This window comes from Carcharhinus amblyrhynchos, chromosome 5, assembly GCF_965287045.1.
Source record: "Carcharhinus amblyrhynchos chromosome 5, sCarAmb.v2.hapA, whole genome shotgun sequence".
Taxonomy (NCBI): domain Eukaryota; kingdom Metazoa; phylum Chordata; class Chondrichthyes; order Carcharhiniformes; family Carcharhinidae; genus Carcharhinus; species Carcharhinus amblyrhynchos.
The window spans coordinates 44,909,363-44,930,848 of record NC_137328.1 but is presented as its reverse complement, the minus strand read 5'-3'; positions in this window follow the sequence as shown (position 1 = coordinate 44,930,848).

The window sequence follows — 21,486 nt, the reverse complement described above, 5'->3', positions numbered from 1 at the left end:
CCATCTTGGGATTTGATCTGACGCTTGATCTTAGGCCAACTGGCGTCTAGACACGAATAGTTAACATTTGGTTTGCCATTCTTCATTGGAAACGTAACGAAAGTTCCTACCTGAAATTTTAACCTTTAACTCACTGTAACTTTCCAATAATTTTTTTAAAATAAAATTCCTGGCAATTGCGATGTTTTAAATGTTGATACAGGGATTTCGCTGCAACTTTAACTCCGTGAGTGCAACAAATAAAATATTAGTTATAGATTAAAAATATTTATAATTAAACGTTTCAAGCAACGCCAAGTCAGAAACCATTAATGATAACACTTTGAAAAAGGTGTGGTCCTTGTTCAAATCTGAACTGAACAGTTTAATGATGATGGGGGGGGGGGGGGGGGGGAGTAGCAGATATACACACGCGGGACCTTATCTTAACTTCGGGGGAATTGAATGCTGTCACCGTTACAAAGTAAATTCCGGAGCCTTCACATTGATCCACAATGCCTCTCTCCGCTGTTTAGCGAAGGGGTTACTACATTCCTGATAGATTGGATAACCGCCCTGCCAGAATAGAGCAGAAAGAACCTTCAAATGGTTGTGTTGGTATCTGCTACGCGACGGTGTAATTCCACAACCCGAAAGCTTTCAACTTCAAATACATGGAATAAATTGGGGAATATGCACTTGATGCCAACTGCGAAGATGCCAAACCGGATCGGTTTCATGTTGAAGCAACACTTAATTTGAATGTTAAACAATTTCGATAGGATATTTCAAGAGCTCTAGTGGTTATTGAAAAATTCGTTCAGTTAACGAGTCATATTTAGCGACAGCCAGTTCTGTCTTGACACGAATGTTTTACCAAAACTTAGATTCGATAAGCGGCGTTTTATTGTCCCAGGGCGGAGAATGACACCTGTCTAGGCAATAACATCCAAGGCCCAGCAGATTCTAATAGATCCCGACATGTAAAGGCGGCATCCATTTCCTTAACACCCCCATGTTCGAGGGTGCCAGGACGTAATTTAATTACCGTTACAACATGTGAGGAAGTATGAGGGTACACCGAAAATCCGCAACAAAGAAACTTCAACTGAACGTTGAGGGTATAATTGTTTATTCGCCATCGAAAGGTTTCTGGAGATTATCATTTTGAAAGTGACAATTCAGTTTTAAAATAATAATCTCATTCGCCTTCTGTAAGCATCTTACCATTCTCGAGTAAGGAGGGTGTGAAGGAAAGGCATGTTGTTGCTACATGTAGGGATCCATGAGGAGCTGACAGGCTTTAATCGAATTGCCCGGATAAGTGTAACTCTCTGCCCATGGGCAATACAAAAGGAAATTGTAGAGGATCTGGAATAAAATCAGAAACTGCTGGGAACACTCTGTAGATGTTGCCAGATCTGCTGACAATGAAACATTGCTTATCACCATCAGAGCTGGTTATTAAAAATTAAAGCTCATTTTCACTGATTTAAAAAAATCAACCACAGCACCTGTAACTGGACTGAACATTTGCACTTGTCCCTTTGATCATGCACACGGTCTGCTGACTCTTTACTATCACAGTTAACTACATTCGGAAACAAATCATTCTTGATTTCAGTGTTCTGGGCTGCGAGGCCTGAATGTTTAAAGAGGACAGGCAGTAATTCTTTGCTCGAACCATTGCCGCTTGGTACTTTGTTATGGCCGAGTAATGTAACTAACCCTTCCATATGTGAATGAAGTCAGGGTATCATCAGCGAAGATGCCATTCCCTGCAGATCATCCTAACGTTAACCCACTGTTTAATCTCCGTGCTTGCCTCCAATATGAATGGGGGGTGGGGGAGGGGGTGTAGATGATCTCAGAAATAAAAGGGTTCTACACAGGGAAGAAGGAGATGGCCCTTTTTATAACATGTGAAAATGGTGCGAGAACCCGCAGGCAACTCGACTATCATATCCCACATCCTGGGGGGAAAAAATGCCCGTCTCCCTTCTTCGGGATTCTGCACATAAAACAATCAAAGGCATTGCTGACGCTTCCCCATTCACCGTGAGAGGGATTTGGAAGAGACTGGGGTGAGACTGAAGTAAAGTGAAATGCTTCAGAAAGGTCGAACATAAAATCAAGCAGATCTCTGGAAAACATTTTTATCGCGCACATCCTTCGCAGCAGCCACAAGTTTGACTTTAAATTGTCCTCGATTAACAAAAAGATTTTGAATAAGACAGTTTGATAGAAAAGTGTGCAAAGCAATCTCTTCGATGGACCGAACAATAACGTATCGATACAAAGCCCATTGCTTAGCCAGTGGTGTGAATCTTGTGAATGGGGCAAAATCCGAGTGTCAGCTCAGAGAGACAGTGACTTTAACACCGCAGACCATTTCGTTTCATTTCTAGAGAATGCGGTGACCGTTTTGCGGCTGAGTGGCGTTAAAGTAACCCTATACAAGAGGGGGGAGAGTGAAAATTGCTTTTTGTTGTAAGAAGTCTGATTGCATTACGCCAGAACTTTGCTAAATACCAGCGATAATTCTTGCTGTCAGAGGAAAGAGGTTTTCAGATTCTGCTTCAGACAGGTTCTCTCAAAGGAATTTAATCCTTGCTACCCTTTTTCCCCCCTCAACGACTTGGATCCATTTTTCAAAGCAGTGCACTTGACTGCAAAAGTTACTTCTGCAGACGTGCATGACAATCTTAAATGGCATTCGGGCCACAGCCTCACAACCCGAAGGGAATTGTTGGAATGATCCATAAAAAAAGGGACCAGGACAAAGGCATGGAGTTGTCAAGCTCAACTCAGTCAAGAGTTGTGACAATACAACTGTGTGAATAAACTCTCTGCACATATCCAATGATCGCCTATATGCCTCACTGGAGACGCACGTCTAAATTGTACTTTAGAATTCACTCAGACTTGAATGATCCTTTCTCACAGGAGCAGCGGCAGAGCTGACCTCAACCACCGAGGGAGCATTGTCTCAGCTCACCTGTGAGAGGCCTGGGTTAAGCACTGTAAGAAGTCTCTATACATAGAATCTCACAGGACCCCAGTCCAACGCCGGCATCTCCACATCATGGCTACATCGAGGCCTGGGCTGAAGGGAAGTGGGGAAGGGGTGAATTATCAGGCCCAATCTCAGGTGATAAAATCACCCCTCCAGGTATGGTAGACATACAACACCCCCATGTTCGAGGATGCCAGGACGTAATTTCAAAATGGACTGGAAGGCTGAAGTCTGAAATATGAACACCAAGTTAGATCTCACGGGATGGAAGGTGAACTAGCTGGATGGATATAGAACTGGCTTGGCCATAGAAGACAGGGGGTAGCAGTGGAGGGGTCTTTTTCTGATTGGCGGTCTGTGACTAGTGGTGTTCCGCAGGGCTCTGTACTGGGACCTCTGCTGTTTGTGATATATATAAATGATTTGGAAGAAGATGTAGCTGGTCTGATTAGTAAGTTTGCAGATGACACAAAGATTGCTGGAGTTGCGGATAATGATGAATATTGTCAGAGATTACAGCAGGATATAGTTAGGCTGGAAAATTGGGTGGAGAAAAGGCAGATGGAATTTAATCCAGATAAATGCGAAGTGATGCATTTTGGTAGATCTAATGCAGGAGGTATACAATAAATGGCAGAACCATCAGGAGTATAAACACACAGAGGGATCAGGGTGTGCAGGTCCACAGATCCTTAAAGGTGGCAACACAGGTGGAAAAGGTGGTGAAGAAGGCATATAGCATGCTTGCCTTTATTGGACGGGACATAGAGTATAAAAGTTGGCATATGATGTTACAGTTATATAGAACATTGGTTAAGCCACATTTGGAATACTGCATCCAGTTCTGGTCACCACACTACCAGAAGGATGTGCAGGCTTTGGAGAGGGTGCAGAAAAGGTTTACCAGGATGTTGCTTGGTATGGAGGGTATTAGCTATGAAGTGAGATTGAATAAACTAGGGTTGTCTTCCTGGAAAGACAGAGGTTGAGGGGCAATCTAATAGAAGTTTATAAAATTATGAAGGGCATTGATAGGGTGAACAGTTGGGAGCTTTTTCCCAGGTCAGAAATGACAAACACAAGGGATCACAAGTTCAAGGTAAGGGGGGCAGTGTTCAATACAGATATGTGGGGGACGTTTTTTACATAGAGAGTGGTGGGGGCCTGGAATGCATTACCAAGCAAGGTGGTTGAGGCAGACACGCTAGGATCATTTAAGACTTATCTAGATAGCCACATGAACAGACTGGGAATAGAGGGAGACAAACGGATAGTCTAGTTAGGAACAGGCTTTGAGGGCCGAAGGGCCTGTTCCTGTGCTGTATTGTTCTTTGTTCTTTGTACCCAGAAATTTGCAATAGATCAGTCGGCATCTGTGCGGAGAGAAACACAGGTAACATTTCAGATCTGGACCTTTAGTGAGAAGACATACTATATGTAGGTTTACCATTCTCCAATGGCATTGAGCAAAAACCAGTAAACAAAGTCAATGGTCACTGATGCAAATAGGCATTTTTCAATTCTGACACTGTACCAATGCAAATAGACTTATGGGAAAATATCAATCTTTTTCTAGAACTGAGATATGTGGTACAAAAGAATGATAACATGACAACAAAAAAAACACGATGTAAATAGGGTTAAATACAAACAAACTGAAAGATTTTATACCTGTGATATATTTTACATGGGAAAATGCTGAATGAGCTTTGGACCTTGGTGTACAGATAGGCAAACCATACAGGTGACTGTGCCAGGTCACAGAAAAACAAACAGGCTATTTGGATTTATTTCTCACAAAGAAACATGGAGGTAATATGGAGTTTACTTAATGACAATTGATAGGCTGTGTTTCATTTTGGACACCATTATTGGATTAATTGCAAAGCAATGAAAAAGTTGCAGTGTAGATTTGCTTGATGGTGCAATTTTTGAAGTAAAGTATTAACAATTAATTTCTTAGGGAACTAAATGGTTAATTGAAAAAAGAGGATTTCTACAGGCTGTGGGAGTGAGCAGAAAGGTTGGGCCAGATTAGGCTCATTATAAAGAAATACACCAGCACTGACTTGATGGATCAACTGGCCTGTACCCATGATGGGTACATTCTGTGGTTTCGTAATGGAACCAGTTGGTCTGAAGGTTTTTAAGCACAGTTGACTTGAGAAGAATATGTTACTGATGGAATTGGAGATCTCTGGAAGGGTATTCATGCATTTCAAATTTAAGAATAGAAAAACATCAACCTAACATGAACAATTTATATAACTTTCAAGATTACACCACACAAGTTCCATTTGCTTGAGTACTTTGAAGCATATTTTTGAAGATTAATTATTTCGTGGGCATCAAAATTAAGGGTGCCAATGATGTAGAATGGTCTTAGCATTGACACTTAGTGCTGACATTAAATGTATTAAAGTCTGCTAAAGTACAGATACAGAGTTCTAAACTCCAAAAATGTATGTAGCTCTAATCCTAGAAAACTATCATCTAGAACACAAGTATTAATTTTTTCACTTTTCATACCAGCCAACTCTTTTGATCTCATTCAATGTCATATTAATATTAATTGTTTTGTTGTGGGTCCATTCCCTTGAAGAACTACAGTGAGAATCCCTAAGTTCAAGTTATCCTGACAGTCAAAAGTGAATGGAGATTTTAATTCCATCTGGATTGCCATGATTTTAACCCTACGCGCCACCCTATCTCACTTGGTGAAAATTTTGAAATTTTTACCAATATGATTCTACATTTTCCTGCAGAATTAATAAATGTGTATTTTTCAAGTGGGGAATGGACTCTAGTTAAATATTCTGAAACAGAATGCTTTGCAGGTAAATATTAGAAGTGAGGTTTATGATCATAAAAAGTGATAGAGGATCATGGATCTGAACACATGAATCTTTATTTGTTTTTCAAAGGTGAAATACTTCAAAATGGTTTGCCTTTTTAAATGAGAAATTAATTAGTCTCAAATATGCTGGATTATGTACAGGAGAAATCAAGTGGTATAACTACAATTTTTTATCAGTGGAGAAATATCACATCACTATTGACATCATACAATACATTCCAGCACTTACTCTGAAACTGTACTACAGAATCTTCAAAACAAGTTTATGCCAGGGGTCCAACTCTGGCCCTCGAGCTACATAACCTTGTAAATTAGGCCCTTAAAGGCAGGGTAGCTCATATTTCATGCTCATGTTTTACCTTTTCATTTGATCTGGTGGACCCAGAACTTAGTAAGAATGTTTTTTGATACATTTTCTCATTCATGGATGTATCCAAATTAAAATATCAACATTTTGTTAGAAATGTATAATAATGATATTATGGATTTTAAGGACAACTGATTAAACTGCTGGCAAACCTTTATATTGACTTTAAAATCCTTTCTCAAAGTGAAAGTATGGACATGGCATCTCATTGTTTGTTCCAACCTTGATATGGAGATGCTGGCATTGGACTGGAGTAAGTAAACACAGCAAGAAATCTCACAACACCAGGTTAAAGTCCAACAGTTTAGTTGCCTTTTTAAATGAGAAATTAATTACTCTCAAATATGCTGGATTTATGGTGACTCACCTGAAGAAGGGGCAGCCAGTGCTCCGAAAACTAGTGGCTTTTGCTACCAAATAAACATGTTGGACTTTAACCTGGTGTTGTGAGACTTCTTACTGTATTCCAACCTTGTCAGGGGAATATCACTGAAATTGGCTATGGGGAGTTATTAAAATGTAAAGACTTCTCCAGGGATATCCTTTAAATCTTCTAGAAGGTGTGAAAAACACTTTTACTTTGGACTGAACAGGAGACAGGAAAGGACTTCAAAGAGCCTCAAAATAATTAACTTGTTTGCCTGGTGAAACAATGGCTAATCAAAATTACATTGCATTTTGATTGTGATTAAGTCAAACTGCAAAATCCACATGTGCAGAACCCCCACAATGATACCTCATAGAGATTGATTTGTATTCTCATCTTTAAGTGTCTTTTGTCTTTTACCAATTTATCTTAGTATCTATAATTTCAAAAATAAATTCATCACTTTTACTTAAATAACTTTCAGCAATAGTTTTGCAATAATCTAACATTTATATTGTTTCAGAATAAAGTTTGACTGCTGTCACTTGCAAATTAAAAGTTGGTTACACACACACATGCAAACACACACACGCATGCAAACACACACACGCATACACATTTGCACGCGTGCACACACACACGCACACACAAACACACACATGCACACATTCCTAACTCTTGGACCACTTTGTGCAAATGCCTCTTATGCCAATCTGTCAATGCTGAAATCTTAACTGCTTGACACATATTAGACATTTAGGTGGCTACCATGCATGATTTTCAATTGTGGACCATGTGTGATTTAATTTCCAGTATGTGCTTGTGGTTAGGAACTCATTAGGAGTACAGTTGTCAAACTACATTTTAAACATGCCCCTAAATGTTTCATGGTATCAACCTATGCAGCACATGAAAACAATAATTGGACACTCCTGCTTGAGATCGCAAACAAAATAGTGTTTTTTTTACGGATTGGTGATATTTGATCATTCTTATATCCAATGAGTATATTGTGGAACACAAGCTGTCCATAGAATATCACTCTTCTCAGTATGTATTGAATAAAGGAGAAGTATATTAAACAGTGGATTGTTGAATTTGAATGCCTCATGATCCATTATATTTATAGATGCTAGATATCCTTGGATATCAGTAAAAATTATTGACTTTAGGTATATTTAGAGGTCTTATAACATTAATAAACATGAAGGCAGTTTTCAATAAATTCAGGTACCATACAATATAGTGATATCACAATGGTTATATGACGCCTGGATAAAGAAAGATCTACATTTAAATAAGAACTTCCAAAAAATGTTTCACGACCAATGAATTACTTTTGAAGTGTAGTCGTTATTGTTGTGAAGGCAAACAAAGCAGTCAATTTGCATGGCAGTTAGTAAAATATATATATATGTAAAAAACAATTTGGATGAAGTTCATTTCTGCCATTTTTGTTCTTTTTGTGGTTAGGTCCTGCCTGTGATTAAAATAAATGTGTCTGATGATTGATTTGATTTATTATTTCTCATGCATTTAACAGCGCTACAATTGCTAAGGGAATGACTTTTAGAAACATAGAAATGAGAAGCATGAGTAGGCCATTTGGCCCTTTAAGCCTGCTCTGCCATTTAGTTTGATCATGGCTGATTATCAAATCCAATATCCCGATCTCCCCTTCCCCCCATATCCTTGAATCCTTTAGCCCCACAATGTATGATTTTCATTACTACACAAAAGAAGCAATGGCTTCTTTCATTTCAACTTAAAAATGTTGTGGTTTTACATTATGGAAAGTACAAAGATTTTTTGAATGGTGTTAATTCATGAGCTGAACCCTTGTGTTCAAACCAAAAACAAATTTGTATCAGTTCTGGCATTTGACCCTAGCATCTATGCAAGAATTAGTGATATTATCCGATGTATATTCAGTTCATTGACTAATAAATTCGAACTGATAGCATAACAACAGTGAGTTCAAACGAATTCAGTAATTGAGGCAACAGTATGCAGTGGTATGTGTTAATGAGATGGAAGGTCAGTTTTTGTTACTAGGGATTGAACATCTGTAAATGTAAATGAAACAAAGGAGAGAATTACCTAGGACAGATCTTTAAGGTGAAAACAATGTAAGTTTGGCATAACTCTTAACCATTCAGCATCAGTAGGCTTTTAGTACCTTATTAAATAGGCATTTTTCATGATTGAGTTTAGGCAGTGAGTTCAGTAGGTGATTGCACTGCTAAGGTTTCATGCCACTGCGCTTTTCAGTAGGGATTGCAGTATCCAAAGGCAGGAGCCAAGGCTACTTTATCCATTATGAGCCTAGTAAAGCTTAGAACTATAGCATTTGCGACACTAAAATACAAACCATAGGTGTAAAACCCATATATCTTATCAAAAGGATAAATATAAGCTCTCCTTTCAGAACTCTCCTTTTTTCAATTTAACTCACTTATCCTCACCATTCAGAATGTTTTCATTACATGTGAATGAGAGATGGAAGTTAAAGGAACTTGGTGAAAGCAGAGCCTTTGGAAATACTGGAAATAATTCCAAGAATTATATTGTCACACACCTATGCTAAATTGCATTCATTTTAGCATAAATGACTCAATCTTCTATTTACCATGGAAACCATGGAAGTATATATTTTTGAATGTTATCTCAAAAAAATTGATTAGGATGTAGCGTAGTGTTAGAGTTAGACCCGGCTACACTTCACAATAGCAAATGAGATTTAATAAGGAAAAACACAATTTTTCTCAGTTACAGCAGTACAGCTTAAACATCCATGAAGAACAGCTGTTAAAAATGTTTCTGTTTTTTGCAGCTGTTTTTAAAGAAAAAACCTTTAGTTTACTTGTTCACAGGATGTGGGCATTGCTAGTTGGGCGAGCATTTATTGTCTATCCCTAATTGCCCTTGAATTGAGAGGTATGCTCAGCCATTTCAGAGTCATTTTAAGAGTCAACCATATTGCTGTCAGTCTGTAGTCACGTGTAGGCCAGATCGGGCAAGAATAGCAGATTCCCTTTCCTAAAGGAAATTAGTTCACCAGATGGGTTTCATGGTCATTGTTAGATCATCATAATTTCAGATTTCATTTTTTATTGAATTCAGATTTTAGTATCTGCCATGATGGTGTTCAAACTCCTGGGTCTCTGGATTACTAGTCCTATGACAATACCATTACGCCATCACCTCCCCTAAAACTCTCATTGCCTGCAGAACTCCTGTACTGTGTACCATTCACTGGTTGAGAGCGCATGCAAGCAGTCGATTCACATACCTTTGTCTTAGCTGTTTTGTAATCAAGAGAGATGTGAATTTTCCAAGTCCAAGCTTTCTGCATGGAATGGTCTACAACATTCCTTCCTATAACCCAGCCGAGGTTTGTATGGAAGCAACTTCCAATCCAGTTTGGACCACAGCATAGTTGTATACCACTGTAAATTTGTGCATATGTTTTACAAACTTCAAAGTTCCAGAGCTTGCACTAGAAACTAGAGGTAGTGGTTGGGAAAGGCATGGTATTCTCATAGCTTAGCAGGAGTCATCTGAGTTAAATTTCCTGTACTTTCCAATCTTACACAACCGCCAAAAACTGTTTCCACTGAAATTAGGGTGAGTTTCCATCTTGGTGTTTGATATAGTCTGTGTTGTGGGCTTAATTTTGTTTGTTATTTCAACGGGAGAACTTCTACTAAATATAAGAGATGCTAAAGGGTTTATTATACTTTTCCCGACTCTCCATTTTAAATGAGATGTAACAATATTTGCCATTGCAATGCTCCTGATAGTGTCTGTAGCAGGAAACTAGAAAGGCAGTACTGTCTCAATTATATAAAATTAAATGAATTCCAGGTCATCAAGGGCTAAATGTCTTGTCAGATGCTACTTTTAACTGAGAAAAGATGAAAATGAATCAGATTGATTTAGCTTGTTTCCATTGATCCCTGTTTTAAGTTGCAATGTGTGGATGTCAGCTAATGGTGAGATGAGCACAAACTCTAACATCTCCATGGTTGAAAATGCTTGTCAGCGCAAGACTGGATTTTTCTCTGCTATGTTATTTTTCCACATGCAGGGTGATTGGGTGGGAAGGACTATCATTCACCTAAAGTTACATTAAATTTCCTTCCCATCCCTATTACAGGAAGTTGCCTAGCATTTCTTTCACCACCTTGCTGCTTGAAGTGGCTGTGTGTTGTGGACAAGAGCTGGAAAACCAGCTGATTTCCCTACCTCTACTGCTGCTCACCATAACGACTGCCAGAGATGGGCGACACGAGGTTCTGGGGCATCAGCTGCTCCAAAGAGCGCTGTCTGGGAAGGGTCTAGCATAAAGCTTCTCTGTCTCTTCAGGCCTTCCTGTCTTCTGCCTCTCCTTAGGCCCCACCTATCTCTTTGTAATAGTCTCGTGGAAAGTTCTGCTAAAGTTTAAAAATAACTTTGTATTTTTCTGCCCCTTTAATGGCATCTGCTCCTCATTTGCTGGTTCCAGGGAGTGCATCATTCCAGCATTGGCAATCTTCTGCTGACATGCTCCCTTTCAGTGGTGGGGATCATCCAGGAAAAGGGGTCAGGGCAGAGGATGGAAGCTCTAAGCTGGCGTTCATCTGCTGTCAAACCTACCCTGCAGCAATATTTAAGACTTATGCTCATATGGAGTATAATCAGCTTGATGAGATGCTCAGGAACCTTTTTCAGTAAGAGGCAATGCTTTCAGGCATAGCAGGTCAAAAGTTGGAAAATAGTTACAATTTTGTTAGCATCCAACAGTGAAAATAAAGTGTCTACAGTTTATCCTCAATTTACTCATCTTTCCTGTCATGGTTGGGTGCTTCAAAAAGTATCCTTTGTGACCTTGTTATCTTCTCTCTATAGAGATCATTGCCTTATTATAAGACCATACTATAATGGGCAGTAGGAAAGTTAACGTGTTATCAAATTGTGAGGTCTTTAAATTCCCATAGGAAGACAATGAGAATTCACTTTTATTTCTTTTTTAGTCTCGTGAGAGCTTGGGTTTTTCTGTAAACAGATTTACTAAATGGAAATAACTGAAAAATATGCCCGAGGCATTAATTGTAAGACCCATCACTGCGCTTGTAACTTAATCAGTGTTTCAGCTTAATACTGCACTCTGACACTTCCAACTTCAGGCTTGTCATTTCTCACATTTCCAGTGTCAGTCAGTGTTGTTTATTATGTGAAGAAATATAACCTCTTATTGTACGTGCCACGATTTATTTAAATGGATTTGTAATCCATGTCATTGTTTTCTGAAAAAAAGTCAATGATCTGACTTTGGCAGCTTTTATTCACTTAAAAGGAGATTGCTAAAATGTCAGGACAGGCTGCACTTTGTGACAATGCCAGATATGTTTTCTTTTCTTGGAATATGGTTGCCACTTGCAATTTTGGCATCTTAATACACATACCTATTTGCCTTTGAGAATGTGGGCTTTCAACAACAACAATAAAAACCTGCCTTTAATGTAGTAAGCTTCTTCAAAGTGTTCTCAGGAGTATTATCAAACAAAATGACACTGAGCTGCATGAAGAGATATTAGGGAAGATGATTAAAGGCTTGGTCAAAGAGATAGGTTTGAACACTATAGTTTAACTGGCGAAGAAACTCATGCAATGTTTTTAGGTAGGGAGTTCCTGGAATTTGACTTTGTGGCAATGAAAAGAACAGTGATATATTTCCACACTTGGATGGTGTGCATCAAGTGGGGGAATTTGGAAGTGATAGTGTTCCATCTAAGACTGGTTGAGGTTGTGGTTTTTGGGAAGTGTTGTTACAGAAGCCCTGGTCACTGGCTGCAGTACATCCTGTAAATTTAAATGCACACAGCCGCCACAGTCCATGCATGGTGTCGGAGTGGATATTTAAGCTGGTGCATAGGGTTTTCTGATCAGTAAATTGATCTGCACTGGATGGTATAAAACATATTCTAGTATTTTGCTAATATCGAATGGTTTTAATTTTTATTTATCATTTCAATTTTCCCAAGGTGAATCAGATCTTAGATGCATTTTAAAAAAAATTATGTGAGAAGTTGAAGGGAGGAGAAAAGTATTGTGGTTGTTTAATACCTGCTTTGCATAGTGAAAAGCTACCCATTAGTGTATTATGAATACAATGCTTTTTGAAACCAAACCAACAGCTGGAGTCTTTCTCTAAATTCACATCCCCACACCTCGAGAAGGATGAAGGCAGATGGTTACTTCTGTTTCTGTAGCTTATTTTTCACTGAACAGTTTGCTATCCTGAAGTTATTGTGGGTGTCACTCTGCATCAAGCATGGCTGACCAGGAGTCTCTCTCATTCTTACCACCTACCATAGATGTAATGGAAGGGTTTGCAGGTTGGTAACCAATTTGCTCAGCTGTGCTATGAACACAGCTTCATCAGTCCTTGAGTGGGGCTCAAATCCACAGCTTCTGGCTCAGAGGCAGGGACATTATCCAATACACCAGAAGACTTCCCTGCAGCTGTGGACTGACCAGACTGAATATTGATCAAGTATAAGATATTTATTTCTATCTGTTAGAGAAGCATTGCTTGGTCAAAGCTAGAACAACAGAAAAAGTGCTACAATTAGATTTAGTACCCTGGGCATGAGCTTCAGTCAAGCCAACAGCTTGCATGCCTTCTTAACTCAAATCCTTATGGAGGACTCTGCAGCTCCTGGCCAATCATGTCATAACTTCTCACTCACCACTGCTTAACTTGTATTTGTTTGGTGAGTTTCCAGATAGTGTTGTCTTCCCAATGCTGCTTCAAGTGCGTAACTACCTTTTGATTGTGGACATAGTTGATTCAGAAGTTCTCAATGACTGAGTTCGAACTGTAAACAGCAACACGTCTATGAAGCAGCAGAGGTACAATTTTCCAACAAATGTTTAGTGACTTTGAAACATCGATGTCCACACTGGCAGGGAGCTTCAGCATCTTTCATTAGCAGAGTTTACCAGTTTGCAGTCTAGAATGGAAGTTCTGGCTGAATCTTTCCTTCCTAACTCAGAGCTGCTGCAGCCAGTTATCAAACCCTTATTGTTACCCCAGTTAAAAGGTAGCTCAGCACACAAGAAGAATTGAATTTAGGACTTACTTGTATGTCTTAGCTAGGCACAGGATAAACTTACCGAGCCATTGAAGCCAGTCTCCATGCAATGGCAATGATTAATTTAATGTGTAGGTGTCTGTGCTGGCAAATTGATTGTACTTAGGAAAAACAATTCCCTTTCAGCACATTACAGGATAATGACAATGCACATTTACAGATAAAGGGCGTGGAACTGTACAAGTATAGAATTACAGGGAGACAAAGGTTATTTCACTTTTAATACTAATTTCACATATTTAAAAAGCAGTTGTTAGAATTGATTAGTATTCTACAAATATTAACGACATTTTTTGTTGAACTACTTTGAACATCACCCTATGTTCAAACTTTAACTACTGCAACCACTAACTACTGAATTACTATTTAATCACATCTAATTTATGCTGCCTGGCATTGAATCAAACTCTCACAATCTGGAGAGATCTTTTATGGGCCATGGGTTGTAGATATAGTGGCAGGAAGTCAGATGCTCTGGAGGCATATGAGCTAATTAGAAAGAGAATGTTGGATTTCATTCTTGTGAGGGATGTAAAAAGGCTTGTGGTTTTATTCAAGACTACTTAATATCATAAAGATTAGAAGAAATCCACATATACTGTTTTAGTACATTTACTGAAAACTTTTGAGTGACTCTCATGAGTGCATGTGAACCATACACTAGATTCATTGCAGCAACTGTCCAAGGCTCCTTGGACAATACAGTTCAGAATGAATTCATCCAGCACCTAAAAGGCAAGTTTGCAGATGTACAAGAGCACTGCCACCAGCAAGTTCCTCTCCTAATCACTATCACTCACCATCTTGACTTAGAGTTATATCTCTTCAGATCAAAATCCTAGAACTCCCTACCTACCTACAGCACTTGGAATGCAGCAATTCAAGATGGCGACTCACCACGACCTTCTTAAGGCACAGTGGTTAGCACCGCTGCCTCACAGTACCAGGGATCTGGGTTCAATTCAAGCCCTGAATGACTTTCTGTGTTGAGTTAGCATGTTCTCCCCGTGTCTGCATGGGTTTTCTCTGGGTGCTCTGGTTTCCTCCCACACTCCAAAGATGTCCAGTTAGGTTGATTGGCCATGCTAAGTTGTCCTTTAGTGTCAGGGAGATTAGCAGGGTAAATACATGGGGTTACAGGAAGAGGACCTGGGTTGTATTGTTGTTGGTGCAGGCTCAGTTGGCCAAATGGCCTCTTTCTGCACTGGGATTCTATGTTTCTAAGAATTAGGGATCTGCAATAAATTCTAATCTTTCAAGTGATGTGCACAACCCAAGACCAAAAAGAAAAGTTCCTGAAACATCCAACTTCTTCAATGGGCCACAAGTCCCTAACTCTTGGATTTTATCTGAGATGTGCACACTAATTCCAAAATCCACATAACAATGGACTATATTCAGCTCTTCCAAAAGAGAAGCGAGGCAAGGTGCATATTTGCACATTCTAGTCAATATCAACATTTACCATGTGTCTCAGATGTTCTTATGACTAATAAATGCAGTATTATAGCTTTGTATGGATCCTATGGGGATCCTCTGCAGGTTTTGTTGAAAGAGTACATGTTTTAATTGTTGATTTATATTCGTGACCGGGAAATGCAGATGTGCCAATTTACATATAGGCTGGGATTCTCCCGGCTCACTGCGCTGCTCAAGCAGTGCAATGAGCTGGGTGACAACAGTGGGGGGGCCCTTTAGTGAAGTTTGCGACTGGCATCTGGCTAGTCGCGAGTCTCCCAGGTACTTTTTATTAGCACAATCAACTTAATGAACAAAAAAACAAAGAAAATTACAGCAAGGAACAGGCCCTTCAGCCCTCCAAGCCTGCAATGGCCATGCTGCCTGATTGAACTAAAACCCCCTTACCTTCTAGGGACTGTATCCCTCTATTTCTATCCTATTCATGTATTTGTCAAGACATCCCTTAAAAGTCACTATCGTATCTGCTTCCACTACCTCCCCTGACAGCAAGTTCCAGACACCCATCACCCTCTGTGTAAAGAACCTGCTAGTAAACTCGCAGGCTTTTGGGGTTTGCCCCTTCATCAGGCGAATGGAGAGTTCTGGCCTCAGACAGAGCATATAAAGCACAGAGAGTTTACAGATTACTGATTAGAATGCGAATCTTTACACCTAACCTGCTGTTCAAGTCTTAAAGTGGCTGACAATGTGAGTGGAAGGAGCATTGGTCACAGGTTAAAGAGATGTGTATTGTCTCCAGACAGCACAGTAAGTGAGGTTTAGCAAACCCAGGCAAGTCATGGGGTCACAGATAGTGTGACATGAACCCAAGATCCCTGCTGAGACCGTCCTCGTGTGTGGAACTTGGCTATCAGTCTCTGCTGAGCGACTCTGCGCTGTTATGTGTTGTAAAGGCCGCCTTGGAGAACGCTTACCCAAAGGTCAGCGGCTGAATGCCCGTGACCACAGAAGTGTTCGCCAACAGGAAGGGAACAGTCTTGCCTGGTGATTGTCGAGCGATGTTCATTCATCCATTGTCGTCGCTTCTGCATGGTCTCCCCAATGTACCATGCTTCGGGACGTCCTTTCCTGCAGCGTATTAGGTAGACAACGTTGGCCAAGCTGCAAGAGTATGTACTGTGTACTTGGTGGGTGGCATTCTCATGTGTGATGGAGTAAGGTGTTAGCGTGGATAGAGGATTGGTTGTCTAATAGGAAGCAGAGAGTTGGAATCAATGGGTGATATTTTGGTTGGCAGTTGGTGACTAGTGGAGTGCTGCAGGGATCGGTGCTGGGGCCTCAACTGTTTACCATTTACATAAATGATCTGGAGGAGGGGGCTAAGTGTAGGGTAATGAAATTTGCTGATGACACGAAGATGAGTGGAAAAGCAAATTGCGTGGAGGGTGTGGAAAGTCTGCAGAGAGATCTGGATAGGCTGAGCGAGTGGGTGAGGACCTGGCAGATGGAATATAATGTTAGCAAGTGTGAGGTTATCCACTTTGGTAGAAATAATAATAGGAGGGATTATTATTTAAAGGGCAAAAAGCTGCAGCATGCTACGGTGCAGAGGAACCTGGGGGTCCTTGTGTACGAATCGCAAAAACTCAGTCTGCAGGTGCAGCAGGTGATCAAGAAGGCAAATGGGATGCTGGCCTTTATAGCGAGGGGGATAGAATATAAAAGTAGGGAGGTCTTACTGCAACTGTACAGGGCACTGGTGAGGCTGCAGCTGGAGTACTGTGTGCAGTTTTGGTCGCTGCATTTGCGAAAGGATATATTGGCCTTGGAGGGAGTGCAGAGAAGGTTCACTAGGCTGATACCGGAGATGAGGGGTTAGCCTATGAGGAGAGATTGAATAGACTGGTTCTGTACTCGTTGGAGTTTAGAAGGCTGAGGGCGAATCTTATAGAGACATATAAAATAATGAAGGGGATAGTTAGAGTAGAGGTAGAGAGATTCTTCCCGCTTAGAAAGCATAGCAGAACTAGAGGGTACAGCCTCAAAATAAGGGGGGGTGCAGTTTAGATCGGAGTTGAGGAGGAACTTCTTCACTCAAAGGGTGGTGAGTCTCTGGAATTCTCTGTCCATTGAAGTGGTGGAAGCTACCTTGCTGAATATATTTAAGACGCGGGTAGGTAGGTTTCTGATAGACAAGGGAATTAAGGGTTATGGGGAGAAAGTGGGAAAGTGGAATTGATGCACTTCAGATCAGCCATGATCTTGTTGAATGGCGGGGCAGGCTCGAGGGGCTAGAAGGCCTACTCCTGCTCCTATTTCTTATGTTCTTATGTTCTCTGATGGTCCTCATCGCTGTCCGCAAATCCACCAACCTTAGTGTCGTCTGCAAACTTACTAATCAATCTAGTTATATTTTCCTCCAAATCATTTATATATATTACAAACAGCAAAGGTCCCAGCATTGATCCCTGAGGAACACCACTTGTCACAGCCCTCCATTCAGAAATGCATCCTTCCACTGCTACCTTCTGTCTTCTTTGACTGAGCCAGTTTTGTATCCATCTTGCCAGCCTCTGATCCCATGCAACTTCACCTCCTGCACCAATCTGCCATGAGGGACCTTGTCAAAGGCCTTACTGAAATCTATGTAGACAACACCCACTGCCCTACCCTCATCAATCACCTTTGTCACTTCCTCAAAAAACACAACCAAGTTCATGAGACACGACCTCCCCTTCACAAAACCAAACAGCCTCTCAGTAATTCATCTACTTTTTTCCATGTGGGAATAAATCCTCTCTCAAAGAATCCACTCCAGTAATTTCCCTGCCACTGAGGTAAGGCTTATTGGCCTGCAATTACCTGGATTATTCTTGCTATACTTCTTAAACAAAGGAACAACATTGGCTATTCTCCAATCCTCTGGGACCTCCTCTATAGCCAGTGAGGATATAAAGATTTCTCTCAAGGCCCCAGCACTTTCCTCCCTTGCCTCTCTCAGTATTCTGGGGTATATTCCATCAGACCCTGGGGACTTAATGTTTCTCAAGAACCCCAATACCTCCTCCTTTTTGATCTCAACATGACTCAAACTGTCTACACATCCTTTCCCAAACTCATCATCCACCAAGTCCTTCTCTTTGGTGAATACTGATGCAAAGTACTCATTTAATACCTCTCCCATTTCCTCTGGCTCCACGGATAGGTTCCCTCCCTTGTCCTTGAGTGGGCCAACTCTGTCACTGGCTACCCTCTTGCTCTTTATCTATATGCAAAAAAATTGGGATTTTCCCTAATCCTGCTGGCTAATGCTTTTTCATGACCCCTGATAACCCTTCTTATTCCATGCTTAAGTTTCTTTCTACTTTCCTTTCAACACTTGCTTCGTGTGTCCCCAGCCTCCTAGCTTTGACAATTGCTTCCTTTTTCTCTTTAACTAGGCTCATAATATCTCTCATTATCCAAGGTTCCCAAAACTTGCCATACTTATCCTCCATCCTTACAGGAATGTGTTGGTCCTGAATCCCTATCAACTTACACTTGAAAGCATCCCACATGCCTGATGTTGATTTGCCCTCAAACTTCTGCCCCCTATCTACATTCTTCAGTTCCTGCCGAATATTGTTGTAATTAGCCTTACCCCAATTTAGCACCTTAACTTGAGGACTACATTTATCTTTATCCATCAGTACCTTAAAGCTTACTGAATTGTGGTCACTGTTCCCGAATTGCTCCCCTACTGAAACATCGACCACCTGGCTAGGCTCATTCCCCAGTATCAGGTCCAGTATGGCCCCTTCCGTAGTTGGACTATCTACATACTGTTTCAGAAAGCCCTCCTGGATGCACCATCCACACTCCTAGCACTAAGTGAGTCCCAGTCAATATAGGGGAAATTAAAATCTCCCACCACAACAACCCTGTTACTTTTACACTTTGCCAAAATCTGCCTACATATCTGTTCCTCAATCTCCCGCTGGCAGTTGGGTGGCCTACAGTAAACCTCCAACATTGTGACTACACCTTTCCTATTCCTGAGCTGTACCCATATTGCCTCGCTGTATGAGCCCTCCAAAGTGTCCTCCCTTAGTACAGCTGTAATATTCTGGTTAACCAGTAGTGTAAACTCCTCTACCCCTTTTACATCCCCCTCTATCCTGCCTGAAACATCTGTATCCTGGAATGTTAAGCTGCCAATCCTGTCCTTCCCTTAACCAAGTTTCTGTAATGGCAACAACAACGTAGTCCCTAGTACTAATCCAAGGTCTAAGTTTATCTGCTTTACCTGTTACACTTCTCGCATTGAAACAAATGCATTTCAGTCCATCAGACCCTCTCTGATTAGCAATCCTATGCTTCCTGCTGTTTCTCTGAGTTTTATTGGCCCTACTCTCTGGTTCCCCGTCAGCTAATTCACCTTTGCTTTGGTTCCCACCCTCCTGTTTAAATCCTCCCGTGTGACACCAGCAAACCTCCACGCCAGAATATTTGTGCCCTTCCAGTTTAGATGCAACCCGTTCTTCTTGTACAGGTTCCATCTGCCCTGGAAGAGATCCCAATGGTCCAGATACCTGAAACCCTATCTGATATGCTGCAGAAAAGGATGTCCCTAGGCATGATATGTTGGGGAGACAATGCAGACCCTATGACAACAAATGAATGAACATTGATTGAAAATCAACGCTCGAAAATCAACAGGCAGGAGTGTTCCCTTCCAATTGGGGAACACTTCAGTAGTCACGGGCATTCAGTCTCTGATCTTTGGGTAAGCGTCCTCCAAGCGGCCTCCACGTCACACGACAATGCAGAATTGCTGAGCAGAAACTGATAGCCAAATTCCACACATGAGGACAGCCTCATTCGGGATCTTGGGTTCTTGTCACACTATCTGTATCCCCCTATGACTTGTCTGGCTTGCAAAACCTCACTAAGTGCTCTGGCTGGAGACAATACACATCTCTTTAGCCTGTGCTTGGCCCTCTCTCCACTCATATTGTCTGTACCTTTAAGACTTGATTACCTGTAAAGACTCACATTCCAACCATTATCTTGTAAATTGAGTTTGTGTCTGTATATGACCTGTTGTGAACACAAGTCCTCACTCACCTGATGAAGGAGCCTGATACTCTAAAAGCTAGTGCTGCCAAATAAACCTGTTGGACTTTAACCTGATGTTGTGACACTCCTTACTGTGCTTACACCAGTCCAATGCCGACATTTCCACATCATTATTAAGTAAATACAGGCCACCTTTTCAATTGCAATTACTTTAGGTTTCTTTGCCATCTTCTCAACTAGGCGTTTTCATTTATCTCACATTTGAAAATGTCAATTCTCAAACTAAAAGCTATTCTCCTAAAATCTATCAATCATGAAATTAGACATTTTCCCAAAAAGTAGAGCTCATATAACTCCATTAGGAGAATCTTAAGTCTCAAGGACTCAGGAATGTGACTTTACAACAACTATCACAATGGTATATTGCATATCTCTGCTGAGCTCAGGACCAGTGTCAATATACTCACACAATTTGAAGTAGGTTGCATAGCTTATTATGTTCCTTGGGAGAATTTCCTGACACAAGAATCCCTATTGAGGATTCAAACCCATTGTTGCCAGTTTTAAGAAACCAATTAATGACTATCTATATGATGGGTGGAGGTAAAGTCATTTGAATTATCTGCAAGATAGTCAACCAGGTGAGATGGGGATTCAGGATCATGTCAATCCCTTGTAGTTGTCTTCATTGAAAGTGAGCAGGGTAAGTTCAAAGTATTCTGGGGCAAAGCTAATAATCAATTATAGAGCACTATAGAGTTGAAAGAGATGGACTTGTCCTTGGAACGTAAGTTACTTCTCACTTGATAACCTTCCAAACCAAGATTGATCTTATCTGGTCAAAAGTGGAAAACTTAGCATAAAAAAACAAAAAATACTGGAAATACATAAGAACACAAGAAACAGGAGCAGGAGTAGGCCATCTAGCCCTTTGAGCCTGCCCCGCCCATTCAATAAGATCATGGCTGATCTGAAGTGGATCAGTTCCACTTTTCCACTTTCTCCCCATAACCCTTAATTCCCTTGTCTACCAAAAACCTATCTACCCATGACTTAGATGAGGTACTCAGTAGATGAGGTAGTATCGATGGAGAGAAACAGAGTTAAAGTTTCAGATCAATGACCTTTCATCAGAACAAGCTCAGCAATGACCTACACTGAACTTTTGCATGGTATTAGATGGCAAACCTTCAGCAGTAGCCCTATGCATACTTGCAGGTCCTTTGCCTTTTCTGTGCCAACCTGTGCTGAAGCTTTCTGAGTTTAAGTATGTTGAGTGCG